The sequence below is a fragment of the Schistocerca gregaria genome, chromosome X (assembly GCF_023897955.1).
Source record: "Schistocerca gregaria isolate iqSchGreg1 chromosome X, iqSchGreg1.2, whole genome shotgun sequence".
NCBI classification, from domain to species: Eukaryota; Metazoa; Arthropoda; class Insecta; order Orthoptera; family Acrididae; genus Schistocerca; species Schistocerca gregaria.
In genome coordinates, this window is record NC_064931.1 from 665,362,735 (window position 1) to 665,376,122 (window position 13,388).

The 13,388-nt window shown below is 41.3% G+C and overlaps 1 protein-coding gene across 1 annotated transcript in view; it reads left to right on the forward strand.

The window, feature by feature from the left end:
• The window catches only part of LOC126298944 (alkaline phosphatase-like), a 1,012,316-nt gene that overhangs the window by 460,414 nt on the left and 538,514 nt on the right, over nt 1-13,388 (forward strand). The window lies entirely within an intron of this gene.

Genomic DNA, 13,388 nt, shown 5'->3' on the forward strand with positions numbered 1-13,388 from the left:
TGTGTAATATACATAGTCGCAAAACACGACCTCAGAATTGTCTGCGGAAAAAGATCCTGACTAAAAACGGCCTGAGGCGCGTGTCATGGGTTGTGAATCGAAATTACTCCCGCAACTGACAGGCAGTGAATGACGGTGAACCCCAACAGAGAATATTGTGACAGGAATTGCATACAGTGAACATTTGGAGTCGGTTACCTGGCAAAAGGCCATTACTCACTTGGGCACATAAGGACCACGACAGAAAAGTATATCGGACTGGAAGAATATGTGACTGGTTTCCTAAACTCACCCCAACCTATTACATCTGGATAAGCCTGCAAAATCACGTGACATGAACCACATAGAAAATCTGTGAGACATATTGGAACAGCGGGTACAGCGCCGACGTCATCATCCCAGAAATCTGGCGGAACTGCTCCATCATATCCTCAACGAGTGGCTTAACATGGGTGTGACGTATCTGCACAAAAGTGAACTCACTTCCCTACCGAATGCAGTCGGTTATCAACTCCAAGGGCGGAATCTCACGATATTAAATGATTCTTGTAATAATTTCTCTAGGGGTGACTAAATTTTTGCCCGGTGATCTTATCTTAATTTGTCGTAAGGCAGTTGGTTTATCCTACGTGCTGCGTGATCAGTTAGTCACATAGATCTGCATATTCAATTTTACACATAGATCTGCATATTCAATTTTACAGAATGGAATTCCCGTATTTTGGAGTACTCGTTAAGATTTTGCGCGTGCGCTGCTCTCTCTCTCTCTCTCTCTCCCTCTCTCTCTCTCTCTCTCTCTCTCTCTGTGTGTGTGTGTGTGTGTGTGTGTGTTTCTGTTTCTCCAGGCTCGAACTCCTTAATTTTCTACCTTTTTCCAAAGTCTTCAGTTTTTATCTGCAGTTCATAACCAATAAAGGTAGGTTCGCAAGAGAGCTTCTGTGATGTCTGAGAGGTAGGGAACGAGGTACTGGTGGAAGTAAAGCTGTAAGGACGGGTCGTGAGTCGTGCTTGGGTAGCTCAGTCGGATATGTGTGCACAAAAAATGAAATAAATAAATAAGTAAAATTAATATAGCAATGTGAGAGTGCAGAACGGCCGGGGGAAGGGGGAGGCATCGTGGCCAGGCCTCGGGTTTCGTCCCCTGCCCACCTTGTCTCCTCCAAACTGTAGCTGATTGTGGCCCTAAAAAACCGAAAAGAAAACACAGTTTTAAAATGCCACGAATTTTCACAATTGCCCATTTTTGCCATTCTGTCACGTTCTTGCATCTACTTTTGTTTACGTACATTGTCCGCTTGAAACATATGTGTCTCGATGATTGCTACTGCTTTGTGTTCACGTAGAGAGAGTGGCGCGCGGTTGAGCATGTGACTCGATCGCTGTGTCAGCTATAGAGGCTTAACGATTCATTTGTGCATGCGCACTAGGGTGACAAATTTTTTTTCTGGTCAGCGTATCTTGATTAGTAGTCGACAGTGTGGTTTTGTCGAACTCCTTTCGGAAATGTAGGAAGATACTATCTACTTATTCACTTGTATCTAACGTTTGTGAGGTGCCATGTATGAATCAGCAGGCTTTGTTTCAGAAGGGTGGTTTTGCCTGAATCTATGCTGGTTCTGTCAGATTTAAAATAATGCATATGTTTGAGTAATAAGCCAGATATAAGCTTTAAACTGAGTCATGAGAGCGTTGTACGGCTGCAGGGACTTCCCATATGACTCAATTACGTCGACAAAGGACCGGCCAGCTGCGGACAATAGTAGAAGTTTTTCCCCATTAGTAGGTGGAATGGGGGCGGACCTTGTATCCACGCTACAGTGCTTGTCCGGTAGAATGGCAGAATGAAGGATGGCCATTTTGAAATGCTTCATAATTCTGTGATAATTCGATGTTTCACAGAACACCGAATTGAAACATATCAGCATTCTTGCGGCACTGAGGCTTAATTATTAAGGCTTCCATATTATAAATATCATAAAAGCTGTAGAAGTTAGTTGAACACAGTTAACACATATATCTACAATAGTCACTGCAAATTAGTAACTGCTGAGCACTTTATGTGATCCTTATAAACGAAGTATTGGATGATAATTCAAGACTCTAGATACCATCCTTGGTAGTTACACATTGGCCCATATTTTATTTATTACGTTTATGTGTTTTTATTATGTAAATGTGCCACATCGTGGTATCCTTCACAGACACACAGCAAATGAAAGCAGAACAGAAATTCTCAGGAGTATCCATCCGTGATCATGTTATGTCAATCTCAATAATTAATTGTTGCTGAATCATAACCAAAATTTATGTTGGCCATTCATGCCGCAGCTCTCGGCCGATATAATCTACAAGGCGACAAATTAATCCTTTTATCTTTTCCCCTGTTTTCCTCCAAGTATATTTATTAAATTTCGTGCGTGTTCTTCTGTTTAAGAGGTTCAATCTAGCGTTTTTGTAAGGGTGAATTCATTTGATCTGCACCGCAATAGTTGCTCACAGAACAGCCAGCTACATAGCTCATTAACGCATTAGCGTCCATTGATGACACATCAGGAGGGCAGCAATTTGCATTTTTAGGATTCTGTCTGCTTTTATGGTCTATTTCTTCAGTTAGTCTTTCTAGGTTGGTTAGAATGTGTGCATGCTGTGTGCGGATGCAGGAGGAGCTGGCCGCAGTTGGCGAACAGCTGAATGCGACTTGGCTAGGGTCATTCATGTTCAGGCTATTACCTCGGGTTGTAGCGGTGCCGGAGAATCTGGCGCGTCACGTGAGACACCTCAGGTGTCTCTTGTTTTGCCCACGGCCTCTGCTTCCGATGCACCTCCTAGTATACCCAACGCGGTAAATCCGCCCTCACTGCACAATGTGTCGAGAGTGGTAACTCTTTCGCGTCGGTCGAGTCTGAGGGCCAATGTGGAGACTGGTCACTTGACCTCGATCATGCAGCCTATGAGTGGATAGATGGCCACTCCTTCAGCAGGGTCCGAGCGGGCACACGGAGAGAGGGGTTTACTAGTTATCGGGAACTCCAACTTTAGGTGCGTTATGGAGCCCATTAGATAGCGTTCAGGGCTGGAAAGAAAGTCAGTGTGCACCCGGTATGTCTGGTGCCGGGTTTCATCCGAGATGTGGAGACAGCCTTGCCTGCGGCTATCGAGCATGCATGGTGCAGTAGTCTGCAAGTTGTGGCTCACGTTGGCACCAAAGACTCTCGTTCAAGGGTTCTGAGGCCGTCCGCAGTTCACACAGGCGGCTGGTGGAGGTGGTGAAGACTGCTGGCCCGCGCGCGGGGTGCAAGCAGACTCGCAATTTGCAGCATTGTTCCCAGAGTATATCGGGGTCCTTTGGTTTGGAGGCGAGTGGAGGGTCTCAACAAAAGGCTTTGTTGACACTTGACAGTAAAATTTCTAGACCTGCGTTATCGTGTGGAGATTTGTAGGACTCCTCTTGATAGGTCATAGGTGCACTACAGAATGGAAGCAGCTACTAGGGTAGCAGAGTACTTGTGGAGTTCCTAGGCTGGGCGGTAGTTTGAGGTACTCTGATGAACACTGGCCAGTCAATACGCAGCAAGGGAAGTCAGACAGCGTTCAGAGTAAAGACACTTCGACTGTCAAAATTTTATCAATAAGCTGTCGAAGTATTCGTAATAAAGTTCCGGAACTTACTGCCCGCCAGGAATTTTCTAGCATTCAAATCATTCTTTTGACTGAAAGCAGGCTGAAACCTGAAATGGAAAGCTCTGAGATATTTAGCCAGTCGTGGAAAGTATATCGGAAAGAAACATTAGAGGCCACAGGGGGGAAATGTTGATTGCAGTTGTCATCAAAGGTGGTCCAACACCATATTGAATTCCAGAGTTACTTATGGAGGGCACCACGAACTTGTAAGTCATTTTCAGCCAGATGTCCGGATACTTTTGATCACATAGTATAATTTTTCACGTGACTGATTGAATAAATTATCTCCTTATTCAACATAGGCTTATGGTGTCATCTATATCAATTTATTATAAGTAGATAATAACATTTTTTGCCGTTCAGTATCATTCATTTATGTTCAATTTGTGTTTATTTAAAATTTCGTTTAACTTGCCAGTGTTTTAGCTGTCTGACCGGAAAATCAAAATCTGGAACTTTTACTTCAGGTGTCTTAGTTAATCGGCATGAAAGCAGACGTGAACGTCTCGACCCTTTCACAACGTCGAGGCATATTTTCTGAACAGCGCCGTGCGTTCTCCAAATACAAACCGATCAATAATAATAATTTCTGTACTTCGAAAATATAATTTCTCGTCAGAAAATCTGATTACAAAATGTATCCATATTACTCAGCAGTTGGCATGCTACACAGAGAAACGTGTTTTCGTCAAGGAAAGTCAAAATGTTTCGAATTAGAATACGGTCTTACATTCTGCAACTGATTGACGTAAGTGATATTGGTCAGTAATTCTTTACTTCAGATATTTTACCATTTCTGTAAATAGAGGTGACTTCTTTTCCAGTCATACGGGACTGTTGGCTGCGCAAGGTATTTTCGATGCGTATGAGCTTGACCAAGAGATAATTCTGCGCTTATTGAGTGTAAAATCTAACTTAAACGTATTTTCCGCTACAGGCCTTATTAGATTTAAGTAGTCTTAATATTTTTCAATACCAGGAGCGTCAATGTCGATATCTCTCACTCGTCCAGAACGAATTTTATATTGGAGATGCGACAAGAACTCTTACAGGAACCATGCGATCATACGAATAGGTCACGCAATAAAACGTCATCTGCTAGTGAGTCAATGATTTTAATATTACGCGTTTGGCGTTATCCATCATCAAATATCCGTGAAACAGAGAATACATAGTCGTAAGTAACAACAACAGTGCTGTCATGGCGCATCACAAAAATATCCACAGGCTACAAGTAAAGGACACAGACGGAATACATTGAGTTGTCCAGATGAACTGAAGTTATATGATACGCACATAACTGTCTGGGCAGATTGACGGTTGCACATTGATAACACCACCACACAGCCAAATTCTACCGGTAAGTGGCATATCCTTAGTAGCGCTACACAGCGTCGAGCGACAAACAGTTATTATGTGCTACAATTTTTTGAATTTCGTAAACACATATCGACAGGAAGATCCAGGCGACAATATAAAATATACTAGAAACTGAACTGGTGACTTTTAGCGCCTCCTGGGCAGAAAAATCTTTAGATTAGTTTTACATAGGTAAAATAAGAAACATTTGTTTAGAATCTGTACAGATATTTACAATGTCCTCGCTCCACGATGACAAAAACTGTGACTGGTGATCCAGATAACAACTTAAGAAATCAAACAAAAGAATTACTGTTGGCTTAAAAGTGTCAACACAACAGACATACAAGATGAAAAAAATTTTTTTAAACAAGAAAAATAATCAATTTTGCTTTTTCAAAACAAAAAAAAATTCAGTCATATCAAAGATAATAATTAACATATGACATTATAAAAAGATGGGGCATAAAAAATAAAAGCACACTTTAATACTCTAGAGAGCCAAACAAACTGGTACACCTGCCTAATATTGTGTAGGACCCCCGTGAGAAAGCAGAAGTGCCGCATCAAAACGTGACATGGACTCGACTAATGTCTGATGTAGTGCTGGAGGGAACTGAAACCATGAATCCTGCAGGGCTGTCCATAAATCCGTATGAGTTCGAGGAGTGGAAATCTCTTCTGAACAGTACGTTGCAAGGCATCCCAGATAAGCTCAATAGTGTTCATGTCTGGTGAGTTAGGTGGCCAGAGGAAGTGTTTAAACTGAAAAGTGTTCCTGGAGCCACTCTGCAGCAATTCTGGACGTACGGTGTGTCGCATTGTGCTCCTGGAATTGCTCAAGTCCTTCGGAATGCACAATGGGCATGAGTAGATGCAGGTGATCAGACAGGACGCTTACGTACGTGTCACCTGTCAGAGTCGTATCTAAAGGTATCAGAGATACCAAATCACTGCAACTGCCCATGACCCACACAATGACAGAGCCTCCAGCGGTTTGAACAGTCCCCTGCTGACATGCACGGTCCATGGATTCATGAGATTGTTTCCATATCCGTACACGTCCATCCGTTCGATATAATTAGAAACCAGATTCGTCCGACCAGACAACAAGTTCCCCGTCATCAACAGCCCAATGTCGATGTTGACGCTCCCAGGCGAGGCGTAAACCTTCATGTCGTGGAGTCATCAAGGGTAAACGAGTCGGCCTTCTGCTCCGAAAGCCTATACTAATGATGTTTCCTTGAATGGTTCGTACGCTGACAGTTGTTAATGGCTCAGCATTGTAATTTATAGCAATTTGCGGAAGGGTTACACTTAAGTCACGTTGATGCCGGTTTTGCAGGATCGTTTTTCGGCCACAGCGATGTCGGAAATTTGATGTTTTACCAGATTCCTGTTATTCACGGTACACTCGTGAAAAGGTGGTAGGGGAAAATCCCCACTTCATCGCCACCTCAGAGATGCTGCTTCCCATTGCTCGTGCGCCGAATACACCATGTTCAAACTTACTTAAATCTTGATAGCTTGTCACTGTAGGAGCAGTAACCGATCTAACAACTGCACCCGTCAGTTCTTGTCTTTTGTAGACGTTGCCAACCGCAGCGCCGTATTCTACCTGTTTACATATCTCTGTATTTGAATACTCATACCAATTTCAGTTTCTTTGGAGCTTCAATTGTATTTGCACCTCTTATTTTGGTACACTAATATTTGGATTGTGGAAAGGTTGACAGCTGCTAGAATAAAACTGTGCATCAGATAACCTGAAGACAAACATCTTGAGATACGCTGAATTACTCAGTTTTAAAAAACACAACATAAGAAGAAAGCAAGCGTTCTCTGACCTGTTAGGGCTGTAAGTCACCAATTCAATAATGCATATTTTTAATTCTCCCCCCATGAACCATGGACCTTGCCGTTGGTGGGGAGGCTTGCGTGCCTCAGCGATACAGATAGCCGTACCGTAGGTACAACCACAACGGAGGGGTATCTGTTGAGAGGCCAGACAAACATGTGGTTCCTGAAGAGGGGCAGCAGCCTTTTCAGCAGTTGCAAGGGCAACAGTCTGGATGATTGACTGATCTGGCCTGGTAACAATAACCAAAACGGCCTTGCTGTGATGGTACTGCGAACGGCTGAAAGCAAGGGGAAACTACGGCCGTAATTTTTCCCGAGGGCATGCAGCTTTATTGTGTGATTAAATGATAATGGCATCGTCGTAGGTAAAATATTCCGGAGGTAAAATAGTCCCCCATTCGGATCTCCGGGAGGGGACTACTCATGAGGATGCCGTTACCTTGAGAAAGAAAACTGGCGTTCTACGGATCGGAGCTTGGAATGTCAGATCCCTTAATCGAGCAGGTAGGTTAGAAAATTTAAGAAGGGAAATGGATAGTTTAAAGTTAGATATATTGGGAATTAGTGAAGTTCGCTGGCAGGAGGAACAAGACTTTTGGTCAGGTGAATACAGGGTTATAAACACAAAATCAAAGAGGGGTAATGCAGGAGTAGGTTTAATAATGAATATGAAAACAGGAATGCGGGTAAGCTACTACAAACAGCATAGTGAACGCATTATTGTGGCCAAGATAGATACAAAGCCCACACCTACTACAGTATTACAAGTTTATATGCCTACTAGTTCTGCAGATGACGAAGAAATTGAAGAAATGTATGATGAAATAAAAGAAATTATTCAGATAGTGAAGGGAGACGAAAATTTAATAGTCATGGGTGACTGGTATTCGAGTGTAGGAAAAGGGAGAGAAGGAAACGTAGTAGGTGAATATGGCTTGGGGGAGAGAAATGAAAGAGGAAGCCGTCTGGTAGAATTTTGAACAGAGCACTATTTAATCATAGCTAACACATGGTTTATGAATCATGAAAAAAGGGTGTATACATGGAAGAACCCTGGAGATACTAGAAGGTTTCAGATAGATTATATAATGGTAAGACAGAGATTTAGGAACCAGGTTTTAAATTGTGAGACATTTCCAGGGGCAGATGTGGATTCTGACCACAATCTATTGGTTATGTGCTGTAGATTAAAACTGAAGAAAGTGCAGAAAGGTGGGAATTTATGGAGATGGGACCTGGATAAACTGAAAGAACCAGAGGTTGTACAGAGTTTCAGGGAGGGCGTAAGGGAACAACTGACAAGAATGGGGGAAAGAAGTACAGTAGAAGAAAAATGGGTAGCTTTGAGGTATGAAGTAGTGAAGGCAGCAGAGGATCAAGTAGGTAAAAAGACGAGGCCTAGTAGAAATTCTTGGGTAACAGAAGAAATATTGAATTTAATTGATGAAAGGAGAAAATATAAAAATGCAGTAAATGAAGCAGATAAAAAGGAATACAAACGTCTCAAAAATGAGATCGACAGGAAGTGCAAAATGGCTAAGCAGGGATGGCTAGAGGACAAATGTAAGGATGTAGAGGCTTACCTCACTAGGGGTAAGATAGATACTGAATACAGGAAAATTAAAGAGACCTTTGGAGAAAAGAGAACCACGTGTATGAATATCAAGAGCTCAGATGGCAACCCAGTTCTAAGCAAAGAAGGGAAGGCAGAAAGGTGGAAGGAGTATATAGAAGGTTTATACAAGGGCGATGTACATGAGGACAATATTATGGAAATGGAAGAGGATGTAGATGAAGATGAAATGGGAGATCTGATTCTGCGTGAAGAGTTTGAAAGAACACTGAAAGACCTGAGTCGAAACAAGGCCCCCGCAGTAAACAACATTCCATTGCAACTGCTGACGACCTTGGGAGAGCCAGTCATGATAAAACTCTACCATCTGGTGAGCAAGGTGTATGAAAAAGGCGAAATACCTTCAGGCTTCAAGAAGAATATAATAATTCCAATCCCAAAGAAAGCAGGTGTTGACAGATGTGAAAATTACCGAACAATCAGTTTAGTAAGTCACAGCTACAAAATACTAATGCGAATTCTTTACAGACGAATGGAAAAACTGGTAGAAGCTGACCTCGGGGAAGATCAGTTTGGATTCCATAGAAATACTGGAACGCGTGAGGCAATACTGACCTTACGACTTATCTTAGAAGAAAGATTAAGGAAAGGCAAACCTACGTTTCTAGCATTTGTAGACTTAGAGAAAGCTTTTGACAATGTTGACTGGAATACTCTCTGTCAAATTCTAAAGGTGGCAGGGGTGAATTACAGGGAGCGAAAGGCTATTTACAATTTGTACAGAAACCAGATGTCAGTTATAAGAGTCGAGGGACATGAAAGGGAAGCAGTGGTTGGGAAGGGAGTGAGACAGGGTTGTAGCCTCTCCCCGATGTTATTCAATCTGTATACTGAGCGAGCATTAAAGGAAACAAAAGAAAAATTCGGAGTAGGTATTAAAATCCATGAAGAAGAAATAAAAACTTTGAGGTTCGCCGATTACATTGTAATTCTGTCAGAGACAGCAAAGGACTTGGAAGAGCAGTTGAATGGAATGGACAGTGTCTTGAAATGAGGATATAAGATGAACATCAACAAAAGCAAAACGACGATAATGGAATGTTGTCGAGTTAACTCGGGTGATGCTGAGGGAATTAGATTAGGAAATGAGACACTTAAAGTAGTAAAGGAGTTTTGCTATTTGGGGAGAAAAATAACTGATGATGGTCGAAGTAGAGAGGATATAAAATGTAGACTGGCAATGGCAAGGAAAGCATTTCTGAAGAAGAGAAATTTGTTAACATCGAATATGGATTTATGTATCAGGAAGTCGTTTCTGAAAGTATTTGTTTGGAGTGTAGCCATGTATGGAAGTGAAACATGGACGATAACTAGTTTGGACAAGAAGAGAATAGAAGCTTTCGAAATGTGGTGCTACAGAAGAATACTGAAGATAAGGTGGATAGATCACGTAACTAATGAGGAGGTATTGACTAGTATTGGAGAGAAGAGAAGTTTGTGGCACAACTTGACCAGAAGAAGGGATCGGTTGGTAGGACATGTTCTGAGGCATCAAGGGATCACCAATTTAGTATTGGAGGGCAGCGTGGAGGGTAAAACTCGTAGAGAGAGACCAAGAGATGAATACACTAAGCAGATTCAGAAGGATGTAGGTTGCAGTAGGTACTGGGACATGAAGAAGCTTGCACAGGATAGAGTAGCATGGAGAGCTGCATCAAACCAGTCTCAGGACTGAAGACCACAACAACAACATATTTTAAATTGTCGGCTGAATGTTTCTATGTATGTGACTTTACGTAATTTTTTTTAAAAAAATTATGTCACATAGACAGTTGTGTGTAACTTGACACTATCGCCGCCCACCTGTAGAATTTTGTTTCGTGGTTCTGTGCATCCGCCATTCTGCCTTTGATAGTTATGTATGTATCATATAGCTTCAGTGCAACTGTATAGCTCGAGGTGTCTTGTATGTGTCCTTTACTTGTAATCTCTGGATATTTCTGTGATGCTTTTAGTTACGGCTATGTATCATACGATTCATCACAGATACCTGTGGATGAATTAACCCGAAACGCGTAACATTCATATTACGTATTTCGGGGCAACCAGACCTCCAATATCGATGAATCAGAACATCCATTCATTCAGAAGCTAATGACCTTTTATTAAGTGACCTATTCAGCATTTGTGCGGTATTGTTCCAATAATTTTATATGGTCGATGATAATTCGACGTACCCAAACAACAACTTCAACATTTCAGTTACGAGTGCTATTGTTCTGATTGAATTGTGATTCAGTGTCGTACGAATTTAAGCTACCTGGTTAGAAAAGTCAATATCAGCAGAATATTTGATATAATTCAAAATCTTTTGGCATCGATCATTAAACGCGCAGTATTTGCTGGGATTTATTAACTGGACAGTTCGTTCCTCATAATTGTAAAACATTTTTAGGAAGAGAAATCGGCTACTGGGATAAAGAGAGACCAGGTGCAGCAAAGATACTGGATCCGTATTCGGAGGGAAGAGTGTCTCAGTTCCCGGTCAAACTAGCATACGTTTAACTTGGTTTCCCTAAATCATTTGAGGAAAGCACTCAATTGTTTTTAATACTATGTTTGATGCAATAACGTGGCAAATTAGAGATTGAAAATAAGTCACATTAAAAAATAATCATCGAAAAAAGTAAGAAAGAGTAAGCCGTAGTCAGTAACATCTACTCGAAATACTGTATTGAGAGCAGTATACTTTGTTCGTTGCTTAAGTTACGTGCTCGCTAAGCTAATAGTTGTAACTCAAAGGTTGCAACATAGTTTCATGGGTCAAAGTAGGACATTCTGACGTACAGCCTCTACTTTTCACGTAAATTACTCTTCTCGACACGTAAAGTATGAAGTTACCAATTTTACGTTTCAAAAATCTGTTATGAATACAGGAACCCTGAATGATAGCAGCCATTTCAAAAAGATTTCATTAACTTTACTATGAATAAAGTGTACAGTTACTGACTAATTGCTAGTCTCCTAAATTCAACAAAATCGCTGTGATGCATACAATTAGAATATTTCGGAAGGGTATGGATTCGGTACGCTGGTAGAACACTGGGAAGGTGCAACTTGTGCATTAAGAAAATCACTTACGGTACAGTGGTTCAACCTAACCTGGGGTACTCCTCGAATGTTTGAGATTAAGTTACTGTTTACGGATAGCAGCTGTACGTAGGAAAAGAACAGCATATGTGATCACAATTGATTTCAAAAACGAAAAATGCGCAGTTGATAGTATGGACTAACCTGATAAGAGGGTTCGAACACTTCTCGTTAGTTTCTTTACGAAATTACAAAAAAATGAGAAATAAGGAATGCTTCCCCATTCGATTCGTCATTAAAAGATCTGAATGGCGTACACAGAGGACTAATTGGTTTCTCTTCGATTGGTTTGCAACAGAGCACAGCTACTGCTTATACCGATGTGATTTGAATAACGGCTCATCTACACTATATAATTTTTTTTTAAATGCGTATCCTTGGATAATATTTCCTGTGTTCACGTGTTGTTCCCAGAAAAATGAAAACGCTTTACATTCTTCTGTCTTTCTTAATTTGTTTACTTTTTATAATTCTTTTAAACAAATCGAACGTATTTTTAAAAATGTACCTTTAAATAATCTCTTCCGCGTCATGTCCTATGGGACGGGCATGATGGACCTGCTAACTACACAACACCAAAAGTAGTACAGAAACCATTTTATGATACCAAAGCGGAAAACGGCAGTAGCAATCCTAGTGGCCTGCTATTGAACGTAAAATATGGGAAAATGTAGGTCGAAAATCGGTATTCCTTGGTTTTGAGATACGAGTATTAGATGACAGTATCTTTTTTATTTATAATTTATGGGTCGCCCTCCTAATCTAGTGATTAAGTGCGTGACTGGAAAAGTTTTTTTTAACCTTGCAAAGTTATATATCCGAGAAATCGTAATCAAAAACTGAGATTAACTCCTCGTTTAATCCTGGGTTTACAGATATGAATTTTTTTTATAAATAACATCGTAGTTGCATTTTGAATGCAGCATTATTTATTTGTAAAACCCAATACTGCAATTTCGACTATGTGGTTTTTATGAAGTGGATAATACTGCATTTTACCACATGTCAAAATCTAAAAATCATCTGGCATGAAACAGAAGCTAGTTTACCGAGCGAGGAGGCGCAGTGGTTAGCACACTGGACTCGCGTTTGGGACGACTACATTTCGAACCTGCGTCCGGCCATCCTGATTCAGGTTTTCCGTGATTTCCCTAAATCGTTCCAGGCAGATGACGGGATGATCCCTTTGAAAGGGCACGGCGGCCTCCCTTCCCCATCCTTCCCTAATCGGATAGGGCGGATGACCTCGCTGTTTGGTCCCCTCCCCCCAAAACCAGCCAACCAATCAACCAACAGAAACTGGTTTTATCGCATTCTGCTCCAGATTACGACTTTGTCAGAGTATTGGACTCTCTGAACTGCGTTGTAAGTATATTGTCCGTATTCTGATGGATTTTTGCTCACATCTGTCATTTTGGGTGGAGTAAAGTGTTCCATATTTGCCTTTGTCTCACATAAAACAGATTCTGGTTTCATCACAAGGTCAACTATAGACTCACGTATATTTGTTCTTGCTTACGTATCAGTATGTGAACTGCTCAATTTAAATGTGTAGTAAGTACATTGCTCGTGTTCCGCTACATTTTTGTTCACATCCATTTTACATACTTTCTCATTTTAATGGAGAATTCCATGTTAGCAGCTGATGACAGAACTGATATTCAACTTTATTAGACGCTGAGTATGTAATTGTCCTTTGAACGGAGTTACTGCCGCGCGGGATTAGCTGAGCGGTCTCAGGCGCTGCAGTCGTGGACTGTGCAGC